The sequence below is a fragment of the Lampris incognitus genome, chromosome 7 (assembly GCF_029633865.1).
Source record: "Lampris incognitus isolate fLamInc1 chromosome 7, fLamInc1.hap2, whole genome shotgun sequence".
Classification (NCBI taxonomy): domain Eukaryota; kingdom Metazoa; phylum Chordata; class Actinopteri; order Lampriformes; family Lampridae; genus Lampris; species Lampris incognitus.
Window position 1 is genome coordinate 48,770,243 of NC_079217.1, and position 16,793 is coordinate 48,787,035.

Sequence of the window (16,793 nt, forward strand, 5' to 3'; positions counted from 1 at the left end):
GGGTACAAAGACATCAAAAGTATATTTTACAAATTACAAATACTTGCTCATCAAATGTATCAAGATAGAATACAAAATACTGATGTGAGAAAACATATTTAATTAAAATACAAGTAATTTGTAATTTGAAAATATAAAAATACATTCTATACAAACTGATATCACATTTTATGCATTTAGTAGCCTCAGTATTGGTCTGACCTTAACCCCTCTACATTGAAGAGATGAGCTCTGCTAATTTCCCCACATCATAGATTTGAAGTGGCTAGTCATAATATCTTGGAGGTGGGAGGCTGCAAATTCAGGGGTGCATGCTGGGTGGTTTCTGTCAGTCAAAATGACCATTGAGTGACTGAGTGAACAGCCAGTTGAAATGAAACTGGGGGAACTGAACAGTTAGGCCACAGCGATGCACTAGTTCTTTCAGAAGACGATAAGACTGGGCATTTAGCAGATGTCTTTTTCAAGACTGATAAATATAAGTGCTGTGGAGTAAGTATATTTCTGAGATCTCCAACTCAACAAGCAACCAGTTGAATGAGTGAAAAAGACACATAACAGTACCATTACAGCAGAGTATGATACAGTACAAAATAGTAGAAGAGAAAGAGAAGCACCCCCCTTCCCCCCAGTGCCAACAACAACTTAAAAAAAGAGTGTACTCCTTTATGTAACTCCAACACTGCAGTCCTTCCATCTCCATTTTAGTTGTTTGTCAGCACAACTAAATTCTCCATCAGTTCAGCTGTTAATCCCCTTGTGTGAGGGTGGTAAACCATGCCTGCAAAGGAGAAGAGACGCTCAACTGGTGCCGATGATGGCAAAGTGTTGTTGAATCCCACAAAGAGTAGCTTGATCAGTGGATATGAATCCAGCGAAGAAAGATCCTTTCTGGGGTCCTCCAGAAAGTGAAGGGTCTCCAACTCTGCTTTGCTGTGTCTGGGCAGCATCCCTCTACCCAACTGGCTCTCAGTTCCTGTTGTTGGGACTGGAAAGAGTACAGGCAAACAGGGAAAACAAGGTTGTTATGAATTTACATTAGACTCAAGAATTTCTCATATCACAACAATATTTAAAAATGTGAAATGAAACTAGCTATCCATTTATTTTTAATTGATGAATATTCATTTTTTTATTATTAATTCATGAAATTGCAGTTTAACCTTAAGACACTGAAGTGAGAGTAGCTTACCCGTACCCTGGTCAGAGAAGATGAAGAAATCATCTTCATTCTCTCCAGCGGTGTTTGATGTGGCAGTCTCACTTTCTGACACAGGGCCAAGCTCTTCAGCTGAGTGCAGAAACAGGTGATGTATCCTCTTCTTCTCTGCAGCTAGTTGGGGAAGCAACCACCTCATCTTGAAAAACATGTGGGTTGCTGTAGCCAGGATGGCTTCATTGACATCAGTCTCCAGATGTAAGAAACTTACTGAAACATTTCTCAAAGCCAGGGATGGTGGCTTGCAATATATGTGAGCAGTACTGCAGGTTTGAAGCTTGCGGGTCATGTAGTTTAGCCTGAACAGCAAAGAGGGTAGGTATGAGCTCACCATAGTAACATGAGGTCTGACCTTGAAGGCAGTCAATTGCAATGGCAATGGGCTTGAATGAGTGCAGTATCCCTCAAGGAAATCAAGCTCTACCTCTTTGAACGGTGGGAGTTGCAAGGCAAGCATGATCTCAGGAAGCTTCTCCCGAAGATATGTCAGCTGACTCAAATAGTTATAAAGAGAATTCCACCTACAAATGCAGAGTGTCTTCAGTTGCTGGTTGGTCAAGTGAGTTCAGCCTTATGATTTTGGTCTGCTAGAAGCATATCAGAGGGCTGAACACTTTGCCATGGATAAATGATTCAGCCTGGAGATAATTGAATTATCTTTAATTGCCCTTTAGGCATCAGTGGATGAAACCAAACTCAGTGTGTGAGTGGAACACCTGACGTGAGGTGGTAGAATGATAGCCCACTCTGACACTTCTTCTCCCTCTGGATCTATTATAACAAATGAAAGATCCTGTTCCAGCTCGTCTGTTTCAGCCTGTTCCCCTCAAATGACTGTGATATTGAACTCTCGAAATGCCTTTGTGAAGTTTGATGCATTGTCCGTTACAGTAGCCACAATAGTGTCCGTTATGAGTCCATATTCTGAATTGATTTCCTCCAATAGTTCTGCAATGTGATTGCAAGTATGTGGACTGGGAAAATGTCTGCAAGCAAGAACAGCCAATTCATGTAATAGTGGGTCTGTTTGTATCCAATGAACAGCGACTCCCATATAAATTGTTTTTTTTTAGCTGACCAGATACCTGCAGTGGTGCAAGCATTTTGTATGTACGTCTCTCCTAAAACATTGCTGTTTTATTATTAATGTCTTCATCGATTCTTCTCCCAAGTGTCCTGCTGGATATAACTTTATCACCTTGGCAAAGTCTCTGTACCAACAAGTCTATTAATTTTTTATGCTCAACAGTGGCCAACGGGTACATGCCTTTAGTGGCAAAGGATGTGATGACAGAGTCAATTTTATGTTGTGTCACTGGACCACGTTCAAAGAGAGTAGTTTGTTTATATGAGGTCCTGTTTGCTTTTCCTACTGGCAAATTCCTTTTTATGGTCTTCAAATTCCTTTATTTTGTCAGAGTGCCTTAATTTCAAGTGGGTTTAAATTTTGATGTCACTGCAAGAGAGCCACATATTATGACATTTTTGTTAGTACACAGCTGATGCTCTATCTTTCTGTTTGGGATCTGCTTCACTATTTGGAAGTATTTCCCATCCAGCATTGCACACTTGAGCTTCTTCTTCTGCAGATGTGGCAGATGATGGGCCAGCCTGGCCAGGCTCTGATGGTTCATTGCCACTCATCCCCTGAAATGACTGACTTCTACCTAAAGAAAAAAAAAAGTATAAATATACCATTACATTGATTAGGCCTACCAGTTGCAACTTAAAACCAACAGCATTCAAAAAACACTAACAACGCATATAGTAGAGACTAAAACACAGTCATTTATATGTTACTTAAGCATTATCCAGGAATGGAATCAACTCACTTACCTTTGAATTTTATTAACACTCTATAATCCATATTGTAAAACATTTTGCACAAAAAGATGAACATTTAGCTTTAGAGTAAAGAGAGTAAAGATCAGAATGAAATATTTTTAATTGATGCATGACTTGTTTTCTTAAAATCTATACTTTTTATTTTTTATTTTTTAATTTTAATTTTAATTTTTTTTTTACCTGAATGTTAACCTTACTATCACTTGGCATAGCAAACACTGTAAAAATGTTATATCATCCTCAAGAGGACTGGGCAAGCTATTTCCCTGACTAAGAATGGCCTCTATAAAATGCCTAAGTGTAGCTATGCTAGAAATTAATTTTGTCCTGAGTTACAGAAGTTGCTAACAATTGATCACGCTAACGAAGCTTCCCATATGATGACTAACCATGAGATGCCACTGTTCCAGGCTGCCTGAATGTGTCTGTGACGTAAGCTGGTATGCTAACGTTATTAGCTAGTATGCATATTTGCCAGTTCTAGACCATATGTGTTAGCTAATCGCTCTTTTCTTCTATTGTATTTTAGAGTCATTCAGAAATCTTGTCTTAGCATGCAATATCTGATCATATTTTGATTACCTGCCTTTATTTCAGGGGAAATTTTCACCAAACACCAAAGCAGCTTCTTTCCTCAAACTGCTGGTCGGCTGGTACTTTTTAACACAGGAGACAAGTTGTCCTTTATCTAACGGTAAAAAATTGAGTATTCAAATATATTCTCGTTCTATTTTAAATCTAGCTCATCTAGTTGAATGTAAATGCTGCCCTTTCTTGTTGCATATAGTTGGTCCAGCATAGTCCCTATTTAGACTTCATAGGCCTGGCGGCCTATCCAGGGTGTCTCCCTGCCTACTGCCTAATGACTGCTAAGATGGGCTCCAGCATCACCCGTGACCCTGAGAGCAGGATAAGTGGTTTGGATAATGGATGGATAGATGGATTCAACACTTCTGATGAAATCAACCTGATCACACAGAAATACGTGAAATGACCACAAGCTCTTAACACTCGCATTATGTGGTGCCAGCACGTCATTTTAACACATTATGTTTCACCACCACGTAATGTGAGTGTTAAGAGATCGTGGTCATTTCTCGTATTTCTGAGAGATCATGTTTGATGAAATCATGGTGGTGAAGCGGGACTTCACCCCCCTTTTGAGTCTCGAAAGTATAGGAAAACACTAGTAAAACTTTCTTATAGAATGTGACCACAAATCTCAAAAATGAACCGTTAAACCAGCTACAGTCAGACATTTATTAGTAGGTTACTAAGGTAGTCTTGTGGGGGGGGGCTAAAAGAAAAATACCCTACACACGCTTGTCTACCAGGCTAATCTAAATCCAAAAGTTATTCATTTTGATTACGTTTTTCGTCTAGTTTTTTTATTTTATTTTATTTTATTTTATTTTATTTTTACTTTATTTTATTTTGTCCTGTCTTGGAAAATTATGCACAAGTAAAATAGTTCATTACATCTATCTCATTTTCCGAAGGCGTGCAGCCTAGTTTGCCACGATGAATGAAACTCCTGCTGGTCCCTTTGAGAGGTCTGTCAGTCATCACACAGACAATCTACATCCACTTGAATATACATAAAAAGCCTCCTGTCCGAAGACTTTTAAGCTATTTTTTTCTTTGCCTATGCAAAAGCCCTCATGATGCTCTCACTGAGTCTCACTGAAGCCTGGTGTCTGAGCGGAAAGCCAAAACGACGTTTTAAATACCTGTTCTCCAATTAATGAATCTGCAGTAGGACTCCACTGAAACCTGGCTTCAGTAGAGTTCTGTGGGCCGTGCTTCCACAGACAAATTCATGTAGACTACACCATACCAAACACAGAGGGTGTCGACGTAATGCAGATATTTTACACTTTTATTTCAGTAAAATATTGAAGTGAACCATGAGGGATGAATAATATAGAAACAATGTTTAAGATTTCATCAGCACATTTGTTTTAATGAAATTTTTCCCGTGTATTCTCAAAGCAATCACCTCTGCATGGTAGCCAGACGTACGCTTACACACATGTAGCCTCCATTTATTCACTATTAGAACTTAGTGACCATTTGAATCAACACTTACCCAGGCAAATTGACCAACATATTGCAACGTGCACGGATGGCTACACTCACTAGCCCTGTAACGATAGGATTGTTGTTCCTAGTTAGTGGTTCCAGGGAGCAATCAGAGTGTGACACAGACCCTGAGTGATGCTGGCTAGAGCTGAAAGTAACCGTCCTGGCCGCAGCGGTTCCCGGGCTGCCCCTGAAGTCGCTCCAATATTAAGGTAGCTCTCACCGGAGACTGGTGGCTGCAAAAGGACTGGTTACAAACACTATGGAGCTCAAATGATGGAGCCTTGCTCAGAGGCACTAACAAAGTAAATGCGGAAGGTTGTAAGATCGTTTTAATTGATTAAAACAATTATCTTAATTTACTTAATGTAGTTGTTTAATTAATTTAATTCCAGTACTGATTTTTTTCTCTTTATTCTGGGCCAAAGGATTCAAATTGGTGGGATTTTGGGCACAAACCTGCACGCCAGTCTTCTGATTATATGAAATAAACAAAGTTCAGCACAATAGTCCTTTTTAATAGCTTTAATTATTACCTTGCAGAATTGATCAGGCAATACATCCTTCATGCCAGAAGTGGCGTGCCATACGCAAGTGTGATCTATCAAATATATAGTAAACCATACACCAGTGTGATTGGCGCTGTCCTGAACGTCGTTTATTCTGTAATTTGTGTAGGATTAATCACCCAGTACAAACTATAATCTTGTACAGTTGAGCGTATTTCTTTACATAAAATCTTACTCTTTCATAAAGCATGTTGTGTTTTTCAAACGTCTATCAATCAAATCAAATGCTGTGCTGTGAAAAGGGTACATAGGAATAGTATGCCTCCGAGTAATGTGATGGCCAGGCCATCATATCACATCGTATTCACTGCTTCAAAGCACAGGAATTGTTTGTAAAATATTAGATGGCAGTAACAATGGAAGATGAAAGGAGCCAAATGGGGGAGAGAAAAAAAATACGAGTGGTCTTACAAGACAAACTAACTTGTGGATGTGTAGCTAGCTGTGTGTGTGTGTGTGTGTGATTGTGAGAGAGAGAGATTAAACGTGTGCGAGTTTAACGAGGGGTTGTTTCTGCTTTGTTACAATGATCAATTAGCAGCCAGTATGAGGGGCCATTTAGGCCGTGTTCTTCACTTTGAGCTATTTTCTTTTCTTTTTCTTTTCTTTCATTTTTTTAAGTTCAAAACCAGAATCAGACAGAGCACCGAGTAAAACAGCTTAATTACTCACACAGTCACACACGCAATGCTGCATGCGCCCTGCCCTGCCCTCCCTCTCTCCCTCCCCCCCCCCCCCTCTCTCTCTCTCTCTCTCTCTCTCTCTCTCTCTCTCTCTCTCTCTCTCTCTCTCTCTCTCTCTCATGTGCGCATGCTTGCTCACATACACACAGCCACAAAAAAAAAAAAAAACCGGAGCACACTGACAGGTCATTCCACCACAATCTAACGGAGCTGACGAGAGAAAACCGCCGCTAAAAATAGACCGACAGAGCAGAATACCAACAACTTCCCACATTATACAGTGGCTGGATCATCCAACCAATTTGAAATGACTGCGGTTTTCAACCAAGGGGCCGGGGTGGTCACATCTCTAAGTCTTAACATTGCTTTGTGCTATAATAAGGGGCTGTTTCTCAAAGATTAGACTATGGTTCAGGATTAAAATATGTCTCAAAGAGAAATGACAAAAAAAAAATCACTCTTGAGTAACTGTACTCTTGACAGTCACCTGTAATGTAATGCAATGCAAGAAAAAATATTGGGGACTTGCAGGTTTAATCCATTTTAAACGATGCTGGATTATCCCAGCATTCAACAAGAAACCGCAGTGCCAGTGGTTACTCAAAAGGTAAAAACGTAGCCAACAAATTGAAACTGTACCTGCGCTGTTTGGGTTTGTTGCTAACGTAACCAGCATCACGTTTCTCCTCTTGTTCTAGCTTTTGATTCTGCCATGGTTACACTGTATCACACACTGGGAACAACAAACAGCACCCACTGTTTTTATATATGTAGCCAATTCAGGGGACAGCTGCCGCAGCCGGGACGCGAACCCGGTGCACTTACCAGTCAGCTACAGGGGTAGTTGACTGGTTAGCGCAGTCACCCGTGGTGCGGGCAACCCGGTTCACTTCCCAGCTGCGGCGGCGGTTCCCAGCTGCCCCCCGAATTCGCTGCATTGGAGTCAGAAGTGGGATGGTGAGATTGTGAGGCCATCGGAGGTGCGTGCACCCGGAGGCGTGAGGGGGCTGGTATGCTGAAGTGCAGAGACGCACTTCCCTCAGGAGGAGGGGTAGTGTAGCAACCACAGATGACTAGACTCGTTAGCCCTTGTCCAACCACTCAGACCCTTTAGTTGACTGGTTAGCGCAGTCGCCCGTGGTGCGGGAGACCCGGGTTCGCGTCCCGGCTGCCCCTGAATTCACTACATTGGTGTCAGAAGCGGGGGTGGTGAGACTGTGAGGCCATCGGAAGTGCATGGGAGGGAGCTTGTATGCTGAAGCGTGGGGACGCGCTTCCCGAAGGAGGTGGGGTGGGGGGGTAGTGTAACGACGACGAATGACTAGACTCGCTAGCTCTTGGCTAACGGGTCGGATCCTTTGGTCGATTGGTTAACGTAGTCGCCCGTGGAGTGGGAGACCCGGGTTCGCGTCCTGGCTGCGGCGGTTCCTTCCTGCCCCGTGAATTCGCCACACACACACACACACACACACACACACACACACACACACACACACACGTGTGTGTTTGTAGGTGTGTATTGGCCTTCCTCACATAACAGTTGCTGGCATAAAAAGGGTAAGGCCAGATTGTAATTAAAAATCATTAAGTCACAAGACTTGGTAGCTCACAGTTCACGCATGCCGAGTTCATGCCTTTCGTTTTTTTCTTCCCCCAGACAGGATATTGCCGTATTTTGGGATGAAACCATTCATCAGGTCGTGATGGTTGAGAAACTCCTTTGTAAAAGTGATTTCTATGTGCCCAGTATGTTCTATCGTTATTAATATTGCAATGAAGTGGCTCTATCAATGCATACCTGGCTGCGTTATCAGCCTATCATAGACTAGACCAACCTCACCACTATTCATGATAAAACAGCTCAAGAAAACCTTCAAAATAGAGGGGCTTACAGTTAGAAGACAAATTCAGATCACTGAGAGTGGGTGCGACTTTTTGCACCTGCCAGTTCATGGGGATGTGTATGTTTATGCTAATTTCAGTCTAATTGCTTAGGAAAAAAAAACATGTCCACTGTGGCGTCTTACATCATAATGACTTGCATGGCGTCTTGAATCAACCGCTTGTTTGTCTTGCCATCTGGTCCGCTGTAGCTAATGTTGTACCTCATTTTCTTTGACATATCTATCATACCACTGACTTTGTGTGCTTGTTAGTGTTTCTCTAAAATCTGTATTTCATCAAGAAATCAGCGGTATTAGTGTTGGCCCTGAGTTCAACATCAGGAGCTGGCAAGTAAAACCCAACTGCAGCATGATTTCTTTCACATCTCACCGAGGTGAGCTTTCTGGCGGTATGTGAGACAGCTCCAGTCTCCAGTATTATTAACATCCCTACCATAAGAGGCCTCTGCTAATTTTTGCATATTTGGCTGTGTGCAGATGTCATGTCGGGCCTGTGCGCAGTGATTCGCGGCCCCGCTGTTGTGTCAGATCGCTGTTTCATGTCTCGGCGATGAGGCGCCTCTGGGCCCCGCTCTAATGTGAGTGATGATTTTATAATAACCTGCAGCTTGTTAGCTCAGCTGGCTAGAAAACCCACTGCCACAGTGTTTGCATCCTGTATGTGGTTTGTATTTGTGTGTGTGTGTGTGTGTTTGCTCATGCAGACTGTCAGCTTTAATTTGATGGTACTTTGATCCATATTAGATGAATGGTTAAAAACGCTTTTTGTAGGGGTGCCCGGGTAGCGTAGCAGTGTATTCCATTGCCTACCAACACGGGGATCGCCAGTTCAAATCCCCGTGTTACCTCCGGCTTGGTCGGGCGTCCCTACAGACACAATTGGCCGTGTCTGCGGGTGGGGAGCCAGATGTGGGTATGTTTCCTGGTCGCTGCACTAGCACCTCCTCTGGTCAGCTGGGGCACCTGTTCGGGGGTGGGGGGGACTGGGGGTAATAGCGTGATCCTCCCATGTGCTACATCCCCCTGGTGAAACCCTTCACTGTCAGGTGAAAAGAAGCAGCTGGTGACTCTGCATGTATCGGAGGAGACATTTGGTAGTCTGCAGCCCTCCCCGGATCGGCAGAGGGGGTGGAGCAGCGACGGGGACGGCTTGGAAGAGTGGGGTGGCCAAGTGCAATCGGGGGGGGAAATGAGGAACCCCCCCCCCCCAAAAAAAAGCATTTGTAAACATTGGGCACATTTTGGGGAAGTATTGTTTGTCTACTAATGGGATATCAGTCTGTTGAATAGGAGTTATCATCACACATCTGTCTCAGATATATGGGCTAGTAGGGGCCTACTAAACCCACTAGTAGGTTCAGGAGACGGTTATCATCCATGTATTTCAGTGATAATGGCATGGCAAAATGAAAATACAAATGACAGTAACTGAGCTTGTGTGTGCACCTGGAGAAAGAAAATAACATGCACTGGTCAAACTTACAAATCCATGGTGGTCAGAGATGTTATGTGGGCTTGAGCTTGTGAACATTGACTTTTTACATCCACTTTTCACCAGTCCGGCTACTGGTGAAAGCCAGACTGGTGAAAAGTGGATTAGTTTGACTAATGTATTTTAAAAGATATCAGGCTGGTATCTCTTAACATACAAGCCTGATATATTTTCTTTTTTTTTGGGGGGGGGGGGGTATTGTTTCCCTCTTTTTCTCCCCAAATGTATCCAGCGAGTTACCCCACTCTTCTGAGCCATCCCGGTCACTGCTCCACCCCCTCTGCCGATCCGGGGAGGGCTGCAGACTACCACGTGCCTCCTCCGATACATGTGGAGTCACCAGCTGCTTCTTTTCACCTGACAGTGAGGAGTTTCACCAGGGGGACATAGCACGTGGGAGGATCACGCTGCCCCCCCCCCCAGTCAGGGGAGAATAGCGTGATTCTTCCATCCATAGAACAAGTGTGGGTGTTCTAGGGGTGGGACATGAGCACCACAACCCCCCGCCTTAAGCCCCTGTTCCAGTCTCCACAATATGCCAAATCCAAATGAATGCCATGCATTTCTATACTTCCTTCACCACCATGTGCAAATAATATTGAGTTCAAAATGTGTGCTTTAGCACCACCCCTTTCACCCCAAGATACTCTAATCACCAACATTCACATACCATAGTGTTAAGCAATGACTTTAGACTTTTTAGTGTCTGTTAAAAAGCACACTTTTCACAAAAATATAAAGAATACGACTTTAATTCCCTTTTTTTCTCATTTTGTCCATGATACACAACAAGATGAGAACTGAGCTGCGTCGTCCAACTCCACCATACCCACTACTCAAAACCAGTGTCCCACCCGCAGACACAGCCAACTATGTCTGTAGAGATGCCCGCCCAAGACGGGGGTAACACGGGGAGTCGATCCGGCGACCCCCGTGTTGATAGGCAACAGAATAGACCGCTACGCTACCTGGACGCCCCCTGGTATCTTGTTTTAAGGTTCTCTGAGTCGAACGTATTGGTTTCTGTTCGTCACATGATGGCAGTGAAGTAAAAATAATGAAAGAACACTACCACGTGTTGTGCTTGTTGTTGTTTTTGTTGCTGAAAGGACAATAAACGAGTCGATCAACAGATGAACAAGGTAGAACAGAGATGGCAATTAATAGAGATGCACCAGTCCACTTTTTTTTTCAGTTCCAATCCGATTCCGATACGTGAATTTGGATATCTGCTGATACCGACACAGAAGCTCTATGTTCTTGATTATTATTGTTGTTATTATTATTGGTATTATTGTTATTATTATTGGTATTATTGTTATTATTGTTATTATTATTGGTATTGTTGTTGTTGGTATTATGTGTAAGGTTACACGAGGCTGTAGTAAACCACAGAGCACTTCTTATTAAAAAAAACACAGAAATATAAAAATGCATGAAATCTAAATATATTCCAAAGCAATTAATTTGTATCATCACCCAAGATGGCGCCGCATAAGGACGTCTCGTTTCGCGCTTTCCAACGACCTTGCAGCTTTTTACTGTTGTTGCTGCTGCAGTGCTGAGGAGCCGAAACTCAATAATCTTACTCTCTTGTACTTTCATAATGAGACGTAATGAATAAAGGATCTTGATCTTGAATTTGAACTGTAGTTTAAGTAGGCTTCACATACAAACAGGTGTAGGTGTGCAAGTTGCTATGGCAACTTCTTGAATGTGTTATTTGACTTAAAGAGTCAAACTTTTTTTTTTTTTGTCCCTCACCAAATTGCCCAAAAATAATATTTTTTTCAACAACAAGACCTGTCCTGTCATGGCATCATGTTGAGATGCCAGACAGGTGTGTATCTGTTGTGGGTGAGAGACGTGGAACCAACACTGCCTGCGTGGTGAATCTGCTGCTGACTGGCCTGCTGTTCAGGTGTCTGCTGATGTACGGCACTGACCCTGTCCCCTCAAACCTCCTCCCACGTGTAGCGCCCGGTGTATGATTTATTTATTTTTTTCTCCAAGCATCAACTAAATCAAATTGTGACATGAACCTGCATACAGTGATGGAAGACTGTAACTGTGGTCCTTCACTTGTTCTGTCCAGTGTGAAATCTGTAGCGCAGTTCCAATCCCCACCCATGTCTGAATGTGTGAAGAAAAATTATATCTTAAGTGTTTCTGAGTACAAAAATCAATAAGTACCGCTCTCATCCGCCTACGTTTCCCCTCATCAATGTTTAAAGACCCCAAACTTCAAGTCTGCATAGAGAAAAGAAAGATGAAAGTCAGAAAGAGAAACAAACGGGGCGGGTGGAAAGAAAATAATAACACCCTGTGATTCATTACAATTATTTACAGTTATGTTGTCTTTTAGTGTCCTTCCCTTTCTTGTGAATTGGAGCTTTTTTCTCAAAGTGGTGACATTTTTTTTTGTAAAGATAACAGGTTTTTTTTTTTCATCCAATAAACCCACAATCATAGTTTTTGCAGTGCTGTGACAGTTTTGTGAGAGTTAGTTTTCTCTGGAAAATACTGACTTAATAACAACTTTGACAGACTTGCCAAAAGTTCCACCCAAAACAAACCGCTGACTTGCTCCACAGTGTGCGGTTCACTGTTTGGTCACTGGGATTGTGTTACTGTGCCGTCTGAGTCAGACTCGTTCTCCACGTCATTGTCCTCCTCCTCCTCCTCCTGGCTCTCGGTAACAGGCGCCTCCTCCCCCGTCACTCTGCGCCTCCTGCCCGGACTCGGCTCCAGCAGCTGCCAGGGATGTTATGCACGCAGCAGCGTCACTAACGCCACACACCCGGGGTCCCTCTGACACAGCTACTATGTCATCTACGGCCATTTTATCTTTCTCCGGATTACTGTGGAGTTGAGGACACTCCAGGTGTAGATTCTGTGGGGTTTTACTTGCTTCCCCGTGGCCATCGGCCTCGTTACTCTCCCCCTCACCTCCTCGCTAACCCCCCCCCCCGTCCACGTTTAGGGGTCTAGTCAGCAGCTTCCGCATCCTCCACTTCCCACTCGCTATACAGGCAAGCGAGGTGCTCGTGTTCCAAGTGCCCGCACTCCAAACCCTTCATACTATCTGAGCTTACATATACCATTTTGGCTATGGGCTTCATAAAAAAGAAAGAAGTATAGATTCTGGATCGGTTGAGGATCGGTAATGTCAGTCCGATAGCCGATGAGTGAATTACGTCTGTATCGGCACCTGATACCGATACCGGATCGGATCGGTCTCAACCCTAGTAATTACTATATTAAAGTGTATTAGAATTTTGGGACTTTTCTGGGTGAGATAGTCCCTGAATACGATCTGAAATTGTGTGCAACACTCCATAAAACTAAACATGTGGGTAAGGAAGTGGGGCTTCTGTGTATTTTTATGTATTTAATTTAGCTCCTTTGTACTGCACTCCGGTGGGCTCCACTGATCCACGTGTTACAGATTCAGCTTCAGTCAAAAACTGCAGCATCACTGTAGGGACTGCACTCCACTGGATGACACGATAACATGCTAATTTGCCATCTGGCCATCAATGCCAGTTTGCAACTAAGCTTAAACAATTTAGAAATACCACGAGGCTTTCTAGGAACAGGAAAGAGGGATGTGACGAAGTTTGTTGGCCATTTACAGAGTGTGCGGTGCTGCAAGTTCACTGGTGGTTGACAGGTTGTGCAGGGGTGGACTCAAGTTACTTGGCAGATAAACTGTATCAAAAGGCGGGGAAATGTGTCATCCAACTATTGGACGTTTCCAAATCTCCCTCTACGTGTGTCAGGCTTCTCAATCTATAATGCACTTGTTGTGACACTTGTTGTGACACTTCTTGTCTCTTCATTTTTTTTTCTTCAGGTCTGCAGAACGACACTCCGGGCCATCTCCCTGATCAGTTCGTCTACTTGTCACCACAACTCTTCTTCATGTTGACTCCTTATAAAACACAGTACACCACATAGAGGTAGGCATCGATTTCCTTCACGAGTTTTGCTTTCTTCACCATACCTGTTATGGCAACAAAGATTCATAATTTTCACTTCGGGAATCAACACGGCCCACCTTGGGAGCTGTGACGTAAAATTAAAGCAACTCAAAAAATGAATAGATGAATATAACAACTGAACTTAAGAGAAAGTAGAGTCCATATCATTTATGTGATTTATAAACTTAGACTTTAACATGATAGGCTCGAGATTTTATATCATAAGAAAAATATAGCACTCTCATGTAAACATATTTTTATGTTGTTCTGGAAAGGTCTTTGTACTTCATGGTGATATTGACTAAGGGAGGGGGGCAGTGGATACCCCACCCCCACCCATCCACACCTGCATTCATGCATGCCTCTGGTTAGTTATTTGTCATAATTGTTAAAAGTTATCCCCCTTATAGTGATTTTTCTTTAGTCTGTATGAACCATAGTACCCCAAGGCTTCTGTTAGCTGGTAATTACCTTGTTTTACACATAAAAACTCAGGATCTGACAAATAATAATTTCCCTGGCCATGATGTCCGGCCATATAATTCAACCTGAAGAATGGAAAGTTTTATAAAAATTAAAAACAATCATTAGACCCTCTATCACAAACCTAGAACTTCAGAAATGGGTAAGCCTGTAGGCATATTTGGCAATTAAACAAATTACGTTTAATTCTCATTTCGCCATTTAGGCCTCGGGTGCTCCTGCACTCAGATTGGCCTACGTGTGCTGGCTGCTGTAGCCTAACTACCATACAAGTCAAGTATGACGGCAGAAAAAAAACAATGATAATAAATACACCTTACATCACTATTTTCTAATTTTCCAGATATTTTTTCTTTTAATTTAGAGTAGCTGCAAGGCCTAAGCAGCGTTATTTTACAGTCCTTATGTTAATGTTTTTAAATTAAGGTAACTTTCTTTTTTTTTTTAAAGTTATGTGTATGCAAGTCAACTTTTGGAATATTTGTATAAATTTGTTTTCCCATTTGTCCAACATTCTGGAATCTCCCAAGACATTTTATTTTTCTGCCAGAAAAAATGATGTCAGTATAATGGCTGCAGTAGAATGACAGCAGGAGGGGCGTTCGGGTGGGGTGGCGTGACGGTCTATTCCGTTGCCTACCAACACGGGGATTGCCGGTTTGAATCCCATGTTACCTCCAGCTTGGTCGGGCATCCCTGCGGACACAATTTGCCGTGTCTGAGGGTGGGAAGCTGGATGTGGGTGTTTGTCCTGGTCACTGCATTAGTGCCTCCTCTGGTTGGTCGGGGCACCTGTTCGGGGGGAGGGGAAACTGGGGGGAGTAGCGTGATCCTCCCACGTGCTACGTCCCCTGGCAAAATTCCTCACTGTCAGGTGAAAAGCAGTGGCTGGCAACTCCGCATGTATCAGAGGAGGCATGTGGTAGTCTGCAGCCCTCGACAGAGGGGGTGGAGCAACAACCGGGGCAGATCGGAAGGTGGGGTGGTTGGCCAGGTACAATTGGGGAGAAAATGGGGTAAAAATAAAAAAAATAAAAAAATCTAATGGCAGCAGGAATGGAGCCTCCTGGTCAGCGCTCGCTAAGACGCTGATGATCTGATGACAATACTAGAGACGACACCATCTAGGCTCCATGACGACCCAGTATCTACTGTACTGGACTATGTGTCTACACGAAGAGCAGACAATATAGTCTTTGAAAGAAAATATCGCCCCACTTGAATGAGTTCAAATATTGGTCTATTCAAAATATTCAGAGCAGGTCACATTTTCTTTTTCTAACATTTTGCTTTGAAAAATTGCACAACAAAACACCTCGACAAAAATGTCGAGGTGCCCTTGAGCAAGACACCTAACCCCTAACTCCTCCCAGTGAGCTGGGTGTTTGTTATTTTGTGTGGTTGGCACTGCCATCATGTGTGCATGTGTGAGTGAATGTGAGGCGTCAATTAATTATAAAGTGCTTCGACTATCTGTTGCAGCTAGAAAAGGACTATATATCTATATCTATATCTATCTATCTATCTATCTATCTATCTATATATATATATATATATATATATATATATATATATATGAAATGCAGTCCCATTTAATTCCTGTTGTGCTATATGAATATATACTATTCATTCATTTACTCATATAACAGCTTGAAGAAGGCCCCTCTTTTTTTTCTTTTTCTGTTTTTGCTTTTGAGTATGCATGCGTTTGTATGTGAGAGCATGTGCTATTTATTTTTTTTCATATTCCTACATGCAAACGCAACTCATGAATCCGTATGTGTGCATGTGTGTACAGGTATTTTTGTCTGTGTTAATGCTTGCAACATGTATATTAGAAAATTTTTTGTAGGTCTTCACCTTAGGCTGCGCATTTAGGGAGGGGTAGTTTGTCCTGCTTTCATTACCAAGCCATTAGCTGGCCTGTCAAACGCAGAGGCCAGACCACTGAGAGAGCAGTTACTGCTTTTAATACTGGAAAAATGCCTAGATGCCTAGATGCCAGAATTACCATTTAAGCTTAGTTAGGCTCAGTCAGTAGTGTGCATGTCTTATGAAATATTTGGCTCTGTAGCCGTTCGGTTTTCCTCAAGGAGACCACCAAATTTAATGGAAATGACATAATATATATCATCGTCTTAAAGATCCGATAACTTGGCGCGGTTGGGCGGCATGGTGGCCCAGTGGTTAGCGCTGTTGCCTCACAGCAAGAAGGTCCTGGGTTCAAACCCCGGGGCTGTCCAACACAGGTCGTCCTCTGTGTGGAGTTTGCATGTTCTCCCTGTGTCTGCAGTGGGTTTATTTTTCCAGGTGCTCCGGTTACCCCCACCATCAAAAGAAACATACATGTTAGGGTTAGTACTTCTGTCTGTGCCCCTGAGCAAGGCAATGGGAAAAAAACAAACAGAAGTTGGTCCCCGGGTGCAGCATGAAGGCGGCAGCCCACTGCTGCTAGCTACAACAGATCACAGCTAGGATGGGTTAAGTTGCAGGAACTGGATTTCCCCAAGGGCATTAATAAAAGAAACTTAAA